Source organism: Calidris pugnax, unplaced genomic scaffold (assembly GCF_001431845.1).
Source record: "Calidris pugnax isolate Ruff unplaced genomic scaffold, ASM143184v1 scaffold81, whole genome shotgun sequence".
NCBI classification, from domain to species: Eukaryota; Metazoa; Chordata; class Aves; order Charadriiformes; family Scolopacidae; genus Calidris; species Calidris pugnax.
This window is the reverse complement of record NW_015090880.1, coordinates 11889281-11902195: the sequence shown is the minus strand read 5'-3', so window position 1 is coordinate 11902195 and position 12915 is coordinate 11889281. Positions and strand designations below refer to the sequence as shown.

General features: G+C 44.7%; 1 long non-coding RNA gene across 1 annotated transcript; it reads right to left on the bottom strand.

The window, feature by feature from the left end:
* Positions 1 to 82: 82 nt before the first annotated feature.
* LOC106890712 lies at positions 83 to 12508 on the bottom strand. The gene is made up of 5 exons (XR_001412557.1): positions 12012 to 12508; positions 7589 to 7766; positions 5792 to 5899; positions 3530 to 3644; positions 83 to 1754 (listed from the first exon to the last, which is right to left on the bottom strand). It is a non-coding gene; the product is annotated as an uncharacterized LOC106890712 (long non-coding RNA).
* Positions 12509 to 12915: the final 407 nt, after the last annotated feature.

The window sequence follows — 12915 nt, the reverse complement described above, 5'->3', positions numbered from 1 at the left end:
TTTTTTTTCTATTTTGTTAGAAATTTTGAATTACAAAAGATCTGATAAATATCATTCTGATGAAGAAAATCATACCCTCCCAGTCTTCTTTTGTTATCATCCTCCCCCCAAGTAAAGAACAAGGCAGGGGAGTGGAGAACTTACTTTATTTTACTCACCACCATAGGTTTTCCAAAAAAGACCAAAACCCCCAATATCTTCCTGATTAAAACATAATAAAAATTGGATTTTTTTTAATTTTAAAAATTCATTTGGAAATGCTTACTTAAAACAAGCACATTTAAAAAACACAAAACCACTTTTCAAACACATTTTTGACCAGCCGTAGTTAGATGACAAGTGCTGGTGCCAGACCATTTGCTCTAGGGTTCCCATTGTTAACACTGCTGGAACTGTACTGGTAACAATGGAGGAAAATATGTAGTAAATTTTGCTAATGAGAAGGCGACATTCTCACACAGTCATTTTTTAACATTTAAAAGAACATTCAAAAGCACAATATATAAAGCAAATTCCAAAAAGATTTATCCTGGGAGAGAAGGCTGAAGCAGAGAAGAAAGCCTTTTCATTCCACCAATATTAATTCAGAGAAATGCATTTGGCACCAGGATTAAAAAGCTCTGAATGTTGAAGGAGTGCAACTTTTTTTCCCAAGAGAAAATACTGTCAGAGCAGCCAGACCAATTAGCTTTCCTGATTTAGAGGATGAATATAGTGTTCTTAAAAGCAAAAAGCGTTATTTTGGATTGCTGCCCTACATTTCCAGACTGTAAAGTGGGGTGAAATGCTCTTTTCCATCACCCTGACCCAGACCCACCTGTGGAGCACCCCAGGCTGCAGAAGTGCCCAGTCCCTTGGATTGAGGGTAGTCACCATTCAGACAGAGAGGGGAAGGTGAAGGTTATTTGATGGGAGCATCTTGCCTTGCTGTATAGCAGCTAAATAAAGTAAGGTTAATGGAGCTAAGTATACACAGCCCAGTTCTACAAGATGATTAAAAGGTGACTTTAAAACAATCTACAAATGTTTGAAAGGAATTGTCATCAGGAAGGGAAAGAGCTATTGATAAAAATGAAAATAGAACTCAGGGCTTGATGCTGAGCAAAGGAAGACACACTGGTCACTAAAACCTTGTTTTCTGGACATAAAGCCAGTGTGCCTAGGGAAAACCATAAATACTTATTATGGAAGTTTGAATGCAAGAGTCAGGTCAGTCACTTCTTCCTCTGACACACAGAGAGACCATGTAAAGTACAGCCTGCAGCTGATAAAAGCAATACCACAGATGATATTGAAGGCATTTTCTCTCTGAAGCTCCAACAATTCATTCAGACACGAACATAAAGGGATGCATCAGCCCTAAAGATACATCTCTGTGAAAACAGTGAAGTTTGCAGGGTCTGATGGACCATGAGTCTGTACACTTCAGTTGCAGAGGTCCTTGCAGAGCACGGGAGGAATCCCTGGGATGGCACAGACGTAGCATCTGGAATCTCCTGGCTTGGTATCAAGGAGATGAAGTGGACGCTGAGGTACCTGAGCATCAATCAAACTTGATCAGGCAGAGGAGTGCATGGGCTATATGGCCAAGGCCTCTGGGAGTATTCATACATTTGTATTTGTATTTTCCTCCTACTATTTGCTTAATGTCAGAAATGTCCTTGGTAGCATACAATTTTAAAAAAAAAAAAAAAGTCCTCAAGTGTTGTATTAGTGTGATGGCTGTTTTCTTCCATTGCCTCAGTTGTGTTATCCTACAAGGAAGATTAAAGAGACAGCGAAGTTCTCCCTAGCTGTCAAGATCAATCATTTAATTCCACTTTTCTGTGGATTTGTAGGTGAGGAACTGCTCCTGTAAGTCCTCTAGTGCTTTCAGCTGGAATCTTTCTACACATCAGCTTTGCCTACAAATCCCAGGGTCCTTGTTTTCCTGGGCACAGCTCCTTGCAGTTTGTTTGGGAAGGTTCCCGTCGTGGCACTCACGGAATGCAGAGCAAGGGTACCGCAGGCAACAGCAACGAAAAGCCCTTTCAGCATCAGGTGCTCTGATAAGGCATGGACGCTCAAGCGTGGCTGCTTCAGCAAGTCATTTTATAATGACAGGTGTCATTTATTTTTAGATTCTGAAAATGTTCCAGTACATTTGCTTTCAAATCCTGCCTCTGAATCCACAGGTGCAAAAAAGCCTACAGACATGAGGGCACCAGCATGTAAGGGCAGGCAGCAAGGGCAAGGCAAGAGCACCTGTGGAGAGATGGCCAGCACCCCCTAAGGTGTGCTCCTGCAGGGGTCCACACTGCGATTGTCATCAGAAAACCAGTCACGGCATCTTTCAGCATGTCCCTGCTGTGGGCCATGATGGTATCAGACAGACAATGGTACCCACCATCTGACAGCAGAAGGAGGCGCTCCTGCAACTGGAATTATTTCCCCTCTGCCTGTGGAGTCCCCTTGTGCCCAGAATAATTAGTAGGGCCAGTAGCATTTAAAAGCAAGCACACATGACTATGTCTCTGATAATGACACTGGAAAAGTAACAGAATCTAATTATAATTAGAAAACAGCCCCAGCAACGTCCCAGCATCACAACGACCATCCTGACTTTGCCACAACAAATGTAAAAATATATCAGCATATTTATAGCTTGGCATCTCTGTGCATTTGCAGCCTGGTGACGGGCCCCCTCTTGCCCTATTCTGTGTACCCTGCTGTGCTTCACAAGTAGTAAATAACAGTGACTGATGTTTATATGGTGTCTACCACCCAAAGATCTTTTTTATTTTCTTCCAAATAACTCAATCTACCTATTAGTCTAATCTGCCTGATCTGGGAGATCTGTAAATTGATGAATATTATTAACAATCCCAAAGTCTTACAGGACACGGCAGCAAGGCAGTCTGAGAGTGACAGCAGAAACTTGAAAGGTGCTTAGGGCTAAAACTTCCAGCTTTTTAAGGTCACCTTATTGCTCCTCACTTTTTTTTTGTTAGTCAGGTAATTAATTCCTCCTTTCTTCATCCACTAAGAAGAGATTTATAAAGTTAGTTTTTAGGATTAGGCTCTCTGAGCTCCGTTTGCACAAGGTGTGGTTTTGGCCTGGCGATGGAAAGATTCATGGTGAGAGGGGGATGTGAATTTGGTAGGCGAAAGTTCTGCCTGCGGGGCAGGAGGAGGGAGATGTTTTGCTGGAGTTCGTCTGAATGAGTTGCTACAGGACCAGATATTCCATCCTAGATAATTTTCCTTTACTTTCTGTCTTAGCCTGCCCTGGCATGTTGCCATAAGCATTCTAAGAGTTGCCATGCTCCCTTTGGGAGGTGGCTGTATTCTGCAGGGAGAAGGTGACGGTTTCTAGAAACACAGATTTACACATGGCCTGTGCAGGCTTTACTCCTGAGCACAAAGCAGGTGTGGAGGCGATGCGTCCTCTGGGAGCTCTGCAGCCCAGTAGCCAGTTTCTAGATATTTCCATATGTAGGCCCAGACTGTCCCTTAAACTCACCACCCACGTAGTTTGTTGGCATCTTACCTCCAGCTTTGCCCGCCCTTGGCCACGCTTTAATGCTCTCTTCAGCTGGGTCTTCAATGTTCAAGGTATCTGTGCACTTTTAGTCTCCTCACTGGTGAAATGTCTGGATTTCTCACTGTTTGCATCAGCATCAGAAAAAGTTCATAGAAGATTTCATTGTTTGTTATAGCAGATTGAACTCAAATTCTAGCTAGCAAAATAAATTACAAGCAACTCAAGACCTTCAATGCATTCCCCCCTCTGAAACTCTTTTTCCAAGTCACAAATTATTAAACTACATAGGGTCAGTCAAATTACTCCCCTTGAGTCATTGCTGAAGGTCTGCAGATGTTTTTTCCTCCAGTTCTTGGGAAAACTTCCTCTAAAGTCAGTGGTCAGGTTCTTATTGGGGTTACACTGGCTCGGATCAGAAGTTGGCTTGTGGAAGAAAACAAAATTATCCTGAACCTGCTAATGGTATAATTGATATCTGAGCCTGATCTAGTAAATATACCACATTTCGGGTGTTTTCTCTGACCTAGTAAAGGTTTGATTGAAGCAATTCTTGACTTTTCCCAACCAATTGTCTCTATGAACACTGCTCACAGGAAAGAGTGACTGACTCTTTATAAACTTAAACCAGGTTGGACATGGGTTGCATTGGTTCAGAGTTAGGCATTTTTATTCCAAAATAGGAGCAACTACAGAGGGAATTAATCATGAATAGCTGTTCTGCTTTTAATCCATATTGCTTGAAACCAAATTAACCTCTCTGTGTGCACAAGCCTGAAGGATTTAGCTGAAATTGCTGAAAAGCCTTCAGATTTGCATGATAATTTCAAAGGGACTATTCCTCTGAGTAAATGCCCTGTAGAACTGAGCCACAATTCTTTCCCCATCCCCAATATCAGTTTTCCCTCTTGTCCTTAATAGCTTTATGTTTGTTTTTTATGTTAAAGGCCATTACAGATCAAGTGTGTCCCTAAAATTTATTTTCTGCCCGTATGGCCTATGGGACAAGCAAGCAATTACAATCAGTGTTTGTACATGAGGAAATAATACTAATGCAATTACGGCATGGGACTGGACACAGCTCTGGCAGATGGGGATGGAGGCAGCTTCCCCCGTCCCTCCTGCCTCAGGACCAGCTGCTGTGATGTGCCTTCCCATGTCATCTGATGAGGTGCCAGCTGTGCTGCCCGTCCCCTGCCCCCATGCCCCAGCCCCAGAAGAAGGGCATCTCCTGCTTCCCAGAAGGGTGTTGGTCAACAGCCAGGTGAATATGAGCCAGCAGTGTGCCCAGGTGGCCAAAAAGGCCAACAGCATCCTGGCCTGTAACAGGAATAGTGTGGCCAGCAGGACTGGGGTAGTGATCGTCCCCCTGTACTCGGCACTGGTGAGGCCCCACCTTGAGTGCTGTGTCCAGTTTGGGGCCCCTCACTACAAGAAAGACTTCGAGGTGCTGGAGCGAGTCCAGAGAAGGGCAATGAGGTTGGTGAGGAGTCTGGAGAACAAGTCTTATGAGGAGAGGCTGAGGGAGCTGGGGTTGTTTAGTCTGGAGAAAAGGAGGCTGAGGGGAGACCTTATCACTCTCTACAACTACCTCAAAGGAGGGTGTAGCGAGGTAGGGGTCAGTCTCTTCTCTCAAGTAACAGGCTATAGGACAAGAGGAAATGGCCTCAAGTTGCACCAGGGGAGGTTTAGATTGGATATTAGGAAAAATTTCTTCACCAAAAGGGTTACCAAACATTGGAACAGGCTGCCCAGGGAAGTGGTGGAATCACCATCCCAGGATCTGTTTAAAGGACGGGTAGACATGGTGCTTAGGGACATGGTTTGGCAGCGTTATGTTAATGGTTGGACTCAAAGATCTTAAAGATCCCTTCCAACCTAGACAATTCTATGATTCGATGATTCTATCTCTCCTCTGCCTCTTCCCTCTTCCTGTGCACCAACTTCAACTGGAGCCTGGTCTGTGGGTGGACATGAATCTGCTCAGGTTTAAGCCGCCATTCCCAGGTCATTTTATGGAGCTGGCTCCAGACAATAAGGACCGAGCTCTCATTTCTTATCCCTTCATGCAGCAGAGCAGAGCCATGGGCTTGTGTTGTAGAGCCGTCTAGCAACATATAACCAATATTGGCAGCAAACAGCTTTTGAGCACTGTAGGCAGGGATATCTGAGACATCAATCAATATGGGAACAGCCTGAAACCCTTAAGCACACAATTTACCATCTTATGCAAGTAGAGGCAAATATGGGTAGGCTTATATAGTGATTTACCTTGCTCGATTCAGTCTCATCCAACTTTCAGAATCATTCCTGCTAGCCAAAAGTCAGCTTGGAAGCAGCCTTCAGACACTGCTGCCTGCATGGCCCGAGGGTGCATTGCTGAAGAGGAAAAAGGAATATTGCTGTGAGGGAATGCAAAAGCCAGGAATGCTTGCAATTTTAGTGCATTCTGTATTTTCCATGCAAGACATTCACCAGATTTTGAGGGTAGAGGTTACGAAAAGCTCAATAATAAAAGTTCTTCATCTAAGCAATCAGGAGCCGTGCCAAACAGGAACAATTCTGGGAAATAACCGTTTTATCTTTGGTACCTAACTGTATTAAAAAAAAATTAAAAGCCTTTTATTATGATTAATTTCTTGTGCTCAGGAAGTTTATGCAGCTGTCCTTGATGTGGGGTTCTTGTCCCTTGGTTTTTCAGGTCCTGTGAAGTCCAGCAGTAAAGGAAAATGTTTTTCAAGCACAGCTTTTTATTTCTCCTCTGGGTACCTTAACTCAGTGGCAGAATTAACCGAAGGAACTCTACTGTGAGAAATACAGAATCCTGTAAAGGGATTTAGAGGGATTTGGGAGATTTAAAGATTTTTCATCATCATGATTTGGAATGATCAATTTATTTTTTATACATATTTTCCGATGTTAAGCTCATGAGGAATATGAAAATCCTATTAGAAGGGTGAAGCAGATATTTCTGTTCTCAGAGGATGCAACAACCCACCTCCTGTAAGAAGTGGGCAGCAAAGGGCATCTCATTTCCCTTGCTTCCCCCCTTCCACTGCAGTCACTGGGCACCAGTTCCACCAACCATCACATCTGTACCTGTGTCCCACTAAGTAAACAGCACCCTGCTCAGTCCAGCTTTGAAACCTGTGATGAAGCTGTTGTAGCAGGGGAGAAAGTGACATGGATAGACCGTGTTCACCTGTGGAGTGGCCTCTTGTTTGTCTTCAAGCCATTCCTCTGTGCTGACATTGCAGAAGGCATTCCTTCTTTGTTTTAATCCCTCTTTATTTATTTTCTGTGAAACAATCTGTTTTATTATCTACTATTTATTATTTACTATCCCCCATTATATTTAGTACATCTACTATTTAGTATTTACAATCTGTTTTATTAATCTAAATTTCATTCAACTGGAAGGCATAACAAATCTTTCAAGTTGCCCATACCATGCAGCTCAGTGAATTTCAGAGCAATCTTGATTTGAAATGGAAATTGCTGGTACTGGCTGTCTGCTTTCCTTGGGTAGAAAGCTAGAGCTATAAGCTGAGTCTGCCTCAGATTTGTTTCCTTGTATCTGGAAGGTCCTGGAGAAACAATCTTAAATCCCAGGTGTAGATTTTGGAATTGTCTCCACCCATCTCCTGATGTTCTCCAGAGACGACCTCTGTTCTTTCTCACGGAGGGAAATATGGAAAACATATAATGAAACAAAACTTGGAAATAATAAAATCCTCCCAGACTTGGCATTGTTTTTCCCCATCAAGAGACAGGTGGAGCAATGTGGAGCTATAGAAAGCCCATGAGCAGGGCCAGAGCAGAGTCCAGGAATTAGTCAGAGAAGACAAAGCCAGAGTCAAAAGTAGCTGGCAAAGTAAACACGAAACTTAGATGCTAGAAGGAAGGAATGAGTGACTTCAGTCAAGGCAGCTGCCGGACTGAGGGACACGGGGCAAAATGACAGAGTTGAAACCAAGGTAACAAGTGAATCGGGTAATGCTGTAACGACTGTCCAGAAATGGACCTGTTTGAGCCATTGAAAGACCTTTAGGGTAAAACAGGGTTTACCTGTTCTTAAAAATCTGGTGGTGATGAGCAGAAACAATCAAGCAACCTGCTTTGCAGAGGATTGGTCCCCAGTCACCAGCAGTTAGTCTCCTTCACACTCAAGTCATATTCCTCTTCCAACAGTGGAAGGCTCCACAGGATTTCTGGTTTTAGCATCCACAAATGCTATGGATTCTCTCTGTAATTCAGGTCATGAAGATACTGTGTTGGGATACGGAGGTGAAAACACTTCCATGTGAGAGGCTCACATGGGCTGAACGAGGTGCTTTGAACTCCTTAAATGAAAGGTGTGACACAAATTCTCATTTCGATCATCCCAGGAGATCCTTTAAGAGAGGAATGCGTGTATTGGGGTGACACAAAAATTGTTTCAGGGAACCTGTTTATTTGAAAAACGTGCCTTGCTGCTCCAGTCTGAATTGTTTGTCTTCCTTGGAATGAAAGAATGTAGGACATGGAGGGGAGGCTTGCCAGAAAAGCCTTTTGGAATTGCAATGAAATGGCCGTGTTTGTGCTCAGAAGGGTCTCAGGCTTGTTGTGTTCACATCTGCTTTAAGTTATCCTGATGTTGTTTTTTTTATTTTTTTTTAATTGAGTTTAACATACTGAGAAATGCACAAAGCTCTCCGGCCCCCAGGCACAAGAGGAAAAACCTCAACAACATCCACTGACCCTGCCACCATGTGCTTCCCAACAAACATTCCCAAACAAATACTGGCGATGACAAATCGGCCCAGAAGCAACTTGATGGCGGGTGCTTAATTGCGCACTGCAGTGCTCGGCGCCTTGGATAGACGAGGGTGGAGAGCAGATAATGAGGGTCGGATTTGCTAACAGTGGGCATCGGCCACAGTTGGCAGGTTTGGGGAGCACAGATCAAGACAATTATCGCGTTTCGCTGCGTGATGGATGTTGGGCTGAGTCAGCCAGCTGCTAACCAGGACCAGAGGGAAGCTGTTCTCAGGTCTTCAGTCCCACTCCTTAGCAAAGGTGGCTCCGGGGAACCTTTGAACTCCTCCTAGAGGTGGAGTTTCTTCAGGCCTGTATTATTTCGGCAATAAACTGCCCACGGGCTCTCTCTGGGACCCAGGCAGCTGAGGACGGCTGCAAAACGGCGTGTTGTGACCGTGCCTTGTGCTCCCTGCCTTCTGCACGCCCCGTTCCCAAGGGGCGAGCAGGGAGACGGCCGTGAGCCATTCAGGCAGCTCCGCTCTGGCCTAAAAATACCAGAGGTTTTCACTGAGATGATTTCTACCCAGTTCAAAGAGGGAGAGGACAAAAGGGATTGGGCCCTGTGGGTGTTGGTTGGCCTAGACAACAATTCAGTTGGCATGGGCCTGCTCCGCAGACAGCAGCTTTATCATGTGAGCCGAAAAGATGACAAGGGCAATCGTAGTGCCTGGCTGTCCTGGGGGAATCTCAAGATCTCCACCCTTTCCTCTTTGCACATGAATGCCAGTGAATAGAGACTGGGGAGAGACCCCTCGTGCTGGTCTTGTGGGTGCAGCTACCCTGGAAGATGGCAGGGCGAGGGGTGTACATCCCTTTTCATGTGCCAATATGTGGCTGTTTGAACGCAGGCATTCACAGCGAGATGGTACCTACCGATGTGGATCATAGACCCCAGGGATCTGCTATAAAAGGGACTGTGGTCTTCACTGGAAGGCAGATATGGTGCCTCCCCCTTCCAGCTTTGGGCAGCTAGTCCAAAACTGCTGTGTTTTAAGGAAAACTGGTTCTGAGTTTGTTTGCCTTAAGCACCAGGCTGTAAACTGTAGGATTTCCCTAGTTCAGCTACGGGTAACAGGCCCATGGCAGAGAGCTGGAGGTGCCATGTGGTGTCACCGCACTTCAGGCACTACCACAGTGTAAGTGCCCCCCTGCCAAGTCACCGCTGTGGGGGCACAGGGAGACATGGGGGTAGCTGCCCCGCTGGCACCGTGTGTGTGTGCACATGTCCAGGGTGGCTTTCTTGCTGTGTGCGTGGCTGTGCTCGCATTTCTGTGCGCAGGAAACACAGGCAGTGCTTTAATTATGTCAAACTGGGCAATGATGGTTCCCTCAACAGCAGCGGGCAGAGCCGTGCGTGCACCCATGGAAGAGGACTTCTTGTGGTATGTGAGCATCTCTGTGCAGTCTCCTCATTGCGTTCAACCTGCCCCTAAAAGGCTCCTCCTGCCCCGTTTTGCACATTATTGGACTCACTGGTTTGTTCTCAGGTGCACTGAGTGTTTGCCAAAGAAAAAGACTGTCTAGACATGATGTCAAGCTGACCAGCTTCAAATCTCACTCAGCCCTGGGGGGGCAATCACAAGCCTAGGAGAGGCCTTATCAATAAAACATTTTCCCTGCAGGAGGGTAAAGAAAACATGTAGCAGGTGATTCAGGTCTGTGGGAGAGAGGGGGAGCTCTGTCCTTCTGTCCTGCCAAGCTGGCTCTCATTTTCTGTGTTCACGAGGTGCCCGTTGCTTGCTGTACCTTCTTTGCTGGATTATTTGTTGTTAATGATTGTTTATTTTTAGATAGCAAATCTCAATCTGTGATGGTGTTTTGGTTTTGCTTGTGGGCGAGGTTTGCTTTTCTTCTGGGGAGGGTTGCAGTTTACCACTAAGCTCTTTTGGCATCTGATGGACAAATTCAGTTTAAAAAAAAATACAAAAATTCAATCAGCAAATAAAGCAGGATGTTATGTAAGAGGAATAATATTGACACGGGGCTTCCCGGCCTCGGTGCATCTCCCCCTCCAGGGAGGGGGCTGGCATTGCATAAGAACCTCTTTGCTTCGAAGCATTTTCCCCTCTTTTAAACCTAAGGGACCCACTGGATTTATGAATCCTGGGCTTTTAAAGCAGATGGCTGGGTTTGATATCATTTTATTTGAATGATAATGATAACTCTGCAGGCTGAGAGGATTAATGCAAGGAGTGGAAAGCACTAGCACTTTTTTTTCCCCCTGTGGTGTTTTCCCACACTCAAAGGGCAAAACACACAGCACTGAATTTTTGCCTAGTGTAAAGCAAGGGGTCTGCACTGGCAAGTGCTACAGGCTGTAGAGATTTCCACATGATAGTGTTAAGCAACTTATAAAAAGCTGAGGAAAAATCTTTGCTTATTAAAGAATTCAGCAATCTGCCATTGTAAAAAGCAAGTGAGCTCTCACCATCTCTGCTGCTGACTCTTTCAAAAATTGAGAATCTGCTTTCCTTAACATGGGAAGACTGACTTCAAAATAATGAAATAGAAAACAAGTGTTTCCATAAGCACAAGAACTAATGGAGCCTGGTGGATTTGCACCTGTGGTTAAGTGTCGGTGTGTGTTCTCTCATGTCTAATAAAGTTTGAATCCTGCCACAGCTTCCTCTCAGAGATAACTAACAGCATCTCTATTCCTTACTATCTGCTTATTTGCACAAATTGTGTAAGAAATTCCTATCTTTGAGATCTTTGCAAGACTTACTTCTTTAGACTAGCAGGCTCAAGACCTGGGGTTCTTTCTGCTTTCTCTTCTCTCATTTTTTGCCACTAAATTATTGCATCTTTTTCTACTGCCATGAGGGGAAAAAAAAAAGGAAAAGCGCATTTAACACATGGGTCTGGTTGCTGAGCTGTATGAAAACCAGTAGATTTCAGAATCTTGTGACAAAACGGTGGCAGCTGCCAATGCTTTTGGACTTTTGAGGCCTCCAACCAATTTGTTATCTCAGAAAAGGGTAGACCAGCCATGCCAGTGTACTTGTGGGATGGAAAATGAAGCTGGAGAGAGAGAAAATACTGTTTTAGGGCTTTGTAATAAATGTTGAAGAAGAAAAAGGGAGGGAGTGAGCTAGAGAAGCTAAACCACAACCAAATTTCAAAGCATGGCCCCTCTCCATGGGTGCTATGTTCTCCAGTGCCACTGAACTGCAGCAAGGTCAGTGTGCCCTGAGGGGCCCTTCCCAGAGGCAGAGGCTGTTAAAGAGCTTTTGTGTGCAGAGGTGGGAGAGGGCATCCCAGCTGATTTGGAGTTTCACTGCTGAAATCCAGAAAGTGAATCACGGGTAGAATTTGCTGGGAATTCTCTGACAAAATGTTTTCTTCATCGGAAAGCAATGATTAACTGAAAACAAACAAACTCTGTTTCATCTAAATTAATAAATTCCCACTGAAATACAGGCTAAATTCCCCTGGATCTGTGCCTGGTTGCTAGTATAACTGGCTAGTATAACAGAAGCCGGGCGTGCACTGAGGGTCTGCAGGTCCCAAGAAGCTCTGCCATGCTGACTGGGGCTCTCAGAGCTACCAGGCTCCCAGACCTTCCATTCTCCCACCTGCTTGTGGCTAAGGAGATTTGGGAGTCCTGCAGCTCCTAGCATGGGTTAGGGCTCCCAAAAAATAACTTGCAGTGTTCCCAAAGTGTTGATTCAGCATGAAAATCTTCTCATACCTTGGGTGTTGGATTGCCCTTTGTTCAGACATCGTCCTCCAGCAGAGAGAAGTTGGCTGGTTGATTTGAGCCATCATACCTTGCTTGGAAAAAAGTCCTTCCTTCCCCAGGATGTGCTAGGCACAGGCGCTTTGCGAAGATTAACTTAATCCAATGGATGGCTCAGCTCCAGATGCAGATCATCTCCTTTGGAGAAGGAGTAGTACCACGATTGGCAGCACCTAGATAATCTATCGTCCCAGGCCGCCCAAGTTCCTAGGAGGGCTATGACAGTCCCAAGGTGTTCTTATCATATTTTCTTTAGGATAAAGAAAATCTGAAGAATCCAAGCCTTCACTACTTTACTTAAGGATGTTGAGGGCAGCTGAACTCAGAGCCAGATCACTATGGAGCAGGGCAGCATTGCTGATAGGATGGTTATCTGGAGAGAAGCCTTGCAGTGAGCAAGACGACTGTTATGCAGGATGATCTCCTATTCTTGATCTTCCCTGAAGCTCTTGGACATACCTGAGGAGCAAACACCAATCTACTTCACTGTATGTTAAGTAAAACCTAGGAGGAAAGCAATGAAACTACTATAATAGAGTCCAAGGGAACGTTTTCCCTTGTTTTGGTGGAGACATGCTATTCAGTGGTTGCACAGAGCACATTTATACAAACTGCTCTCTGGGAGACATACTGTTGGCTGCAGGAGATCTCAGGAGTATCGCCACAAGCTTGGAAAAGGCTATTAAAGATGGGGTTTGTCCTAAGATATTATGTAGGTTGCCATCTGTTGGAAAGGCAAAGCCATCCCACTGTATTTATACTCTTCCCAGCATTAATATTCATCTTCTGCTACAAGGTGAAAAGAAAATTTACAAAATTTGTTCTTCATTGCTGTTAAAACGCTCAACATATTTAA